Genomic DNA, 3,606 nt, shown 5'->3' with positions numbered 1-3,606 from the left:
CTGGACCTCTGTGGTTAGTCCACATACAGGTACGCCCAGCCTACCTTCGTTCTCACCTGTGTGGCGACGTCAGTGTTGTTGTGTATGAGTGAGTGAAGGACTGAGTTTGAGTTTCTGTCTGTTGAACTGAACTCAGATTATTTGTAATTTTCTTTTTACTGAGAATGTTTAGAGACAGTCTGAATGTCTGAGAACAAAATGCTTTTGTTCATTTGTCCATTTTTGAAATTGAGGTGCTGCGATAGTCCAAAGCCGAGACCCTAACATTGAATGAAATGTGTTGGTGGGATTTCAGAGAGCTGTGCATCACGTACATAAACGTCAGTGAGCTGAAGCAGCACTGTGAAGAAGATCACGTTTTTCAGTAGTCTTGAGATCAATGTCTCATGGAGGCTTCACCTGTTCACCTGTAATGACCTACGCCTGTATTCACACCTCTGCTCGTGTGATGACTCACATGATCAATATTCGGTCAATGACCTTCAGGACAGAGGTTAGTGTCACAGTTTCAATGTAGAAACAGACACAGTTACTCTTAATGACCTCTTTGCAGATATAAATATTTAGTTCTCTTCCTCTGGTTCTGTTTTTATCTCACATTTACATCACCTGTCAGAGAACAGGTAAACGTGTACTTGTTAAACAGCGTCTAGTTGGCCGCCTTAGATTGTCTCAGGTGTAATCAGCTAAATCAGCTGCTTCACCCAGAAGAACTGATGTAGTGTCTGATAGACTTAATCCTTCTGTGTTTCTTTCATAGAAGTTGAACCAGAACCAGAACGGCCAGAAAAACCACAGCAGCCATGACTGTGATGATGAAGGAGGAGGAAGAAGAAAGAGCTGGAGGAGGAGAATAGGTGGTGTGAGTGTTTGTTGTTGTAACGGAGGCTGTGGTTGGAGGACCTGCAGGAGACATGATAAAGCTAAGTTCAGTCAGTTTATGATCAGTTCAGCAGATTGTCTTTATACAGGAAGTGATGTCAGTGTTATGACCTCTGACCCTCAGAAAACTCTGAGGAGATGATCCAAATTCATCTGTAGAGACCTTCATCAGACTGCTGCACATTAATCATGATGCTCTGTTTTGGTTAGTTGTCCATTAAAGTAGAAATAAGCAGTGACTATGCCACCAGTTTTGTTTTTACAGCGTAGAGTGACATCACTTCCTGTCCTCACAGGAAGTGCAGGGATCTCCAAAATCACTTCTTTATCTGAGGAAAAGACCCACAGAGTGATGTAGAGGTGGTATAACAGTCTGCTGTTAGTCTGATGAAATGAAAGACTTCATTACCTGATACAGTGATGTTGACTTCTTCACTCTTCTCTCCAGCTTCACCTTCACACCAGTAAACTCCACTGACTGGGCTGAACTGATCAAAAACACAGGATGGACCATTTATCTTCCCAAAGCCCCGCCCCCCTGCTCCACATGACTCAGTCCCACTTCCTGTGTCCCTCTTCACCGTCCATCCATCAGAGCCCAGCTGACCGTCACATGTCAGAGACACTGAGGCTGCTGTGAAGAACTGCTGAAGGTTTGGACTGATGCTCAGAGAGACTGGAGGACAGACGGACAGTTTCTATCAGTGTTTACACTCAGTGTTTGTCCTGGACCATGGTGCACTTCATCTACTCACCTGCACAAACAGTCAGTGCAGACAGCAGCAGCACACACACACCTGCAACAGGAGGTCAGAGGTCATTTAGAGAAAGACTGAGGCTGCACAGTTTTTTTTTTGTTGTTGTTTTTTTTCTCTCAGGAAACTTTTTAATCTCCTGAAGTATCTGCCACAACCTAAGGATCTTGGAAAGAAAAGCGTCTGGACTTCTTTGAGTTGCTTGAAGACGTTTCACCTCTCATCTGAGAAGCTTCTTCAGTTCTAGGATCAAACGGTGAAGAGACCCACATTTAAGCTCAGTGGGAGTTTCCCACTGAGAGGGACAATGGACCCCCTGATGATCCTCTACCTAATCACATGAGCCAAGGTGTGGTAATGGGTGTGGGTCACAATCAGCCAGGGTTTTACTGCTACTACTTTGTACTTTCTTACTTTGAGTACATTTCATAGTCTGTACTTTTTTTTTACTTTTACTTGAGTTAATAAGTTGAATCAGTACTTCATCTTTTACTGGAGTATTTTTGAACAGTAGTATTTGTACTTCTACTTAATTATGGAAGGTCTGTATTTTTGCCAGATCTGTGAGCCACGCAGATTAAACTACACAAACACCACCGTGCACTGTAACAGGAACAGGAAGTTATAAAATACCACCGAGACAGCAACACAGGTTAGCCTGTCTTTTCCTGTTTTCTATACATTTTTTGATCAGATGGCAATCAACGGTAAACATCACAGTGCACAGCATTGTAAACAATGGAGAAGGAACTGTGCATGGATGAGCTTTCATTCATGTGCAGAGAAGAAAGTGTGGGACTAAGAAGCCACCCTTCAAAAGCACAGTTTTTATTTTCAGATTTGCGGCCTGTTTCAGTCCCACACTGCTGCTGTTTAAAGGTCATCATGTCAACGGGAATGGGAACTTTAACAGTCAAAACCGTCTGTGGTTGTTTGAATACACTCAGTCCTCTTAATGGAAAATTGGCTGTGAATGGAGGAAGTGAAGACTAGATAAAAGAGGGGACGCAGTCAGAGGACCCTGTGCTTCATGCAGTCAGAGGCTGTGGTTTCCTGACTGAAGAGATGTTTGATGAAAAGAGGTCAAGTCTCTTTTGTTCTTTTGGTCTTCATGTTACTGACACTTAGCTGGGCAGAAAGTTTAATCGCTGACTTAGTCCAGACTATATGGTGACTTTCCTGCAGGACTCCAGGTTAAACTGCTGAGAGTCTGAACCTCTGAGAGGTTTGCAGTGATGATGAGATCGATTTAAACCGAAAAACTTTCATCATGCATGTTTGAAACCATTTTCTATCACTCTTCATACATTTCAGTTAAAACTGTGAGCTCCACTATTCAACATTAACATCACTTCTTGGTTCCTGCCCTACTTCACAGCCACCAATCAAATGAAATCAGAAAGACATAAGAAGGAGAATGAACTGTTCCTCTCGCCTTGACGAAACTTTTCAGAATTTTTACATGAACTTTAAAGTCAGTAGCTGCAAGCTTGTAACTGCTGAAAGGTTGTTTTCCTGCCATATTGTTTGTTGGAGCTGTGATAAATAAATCGATGATTTTAGTGTTTGACTCACCGAGGAGCAGAGAGACCGGTGCAGTCTTCATGTTGTCTGGATGACGACTGAACGTCAGTCTGAGCAGCAGAGAGACGCCTTCAGCTTCAGCACTTCCCCGTTAACAGTCTTCAGTACGTCACGCTGCTGCTCCATCACAAAGAGGCAGAGCAGCTTCTCCAGCAAACGTCAGCGAATGAGATGTTCCGTTGGGTAATTCAGGTCCGAATCTATAATCCTTTTAAAAAACAAATTCCCTTTTCCTACAAAATGTTAATTGAACTCACATGTAGTTATAAGGAAAAACAGACTGTATGTGTCCAAGTCCAAACTATAAATGTATATCATCACTTTAGCTCAATCTTTGTAGAAGTAGTCGGTTTAAATCTGGTTTTACTATCTTAGAAAACATTAT

General features: G+C 42.5%; 1 pseudogene; it reads right to left on the bottom strand.

The window, feature by feature from the left end:
• Window positions 1-754: 754 nt before the first annotated feature.
• On the bottom strand, window positions 755-3,320 carry LOC113011387 (uncharacterized; annotated as a pseudogene).
• Between the last annotated feature and the right edge of the window lie 286 nt (window positions 3,321-3,606).

This window comes from Astatotilapia calliptera, chromosome 3, assembly GCF_900246225.1.
Source record: "Astatotilapia calliptera chromosome 3, fAstCal1.2, whole genome shotgun sequence".
In the NCBI taxonomy this organism is placed as follows: domain Eukaryota; kingdom Metazoa; phylum Chordata; class Actinopteri; order Cichliformes; family Cichlidae; genus Astatotilapia; species Astatotilapia calliptera.
The sequence above is the reverse complement of the archived record's forward strand: the minus strand, read 5'-3'. Positions and strand labels throughout refer to the sequence as shown.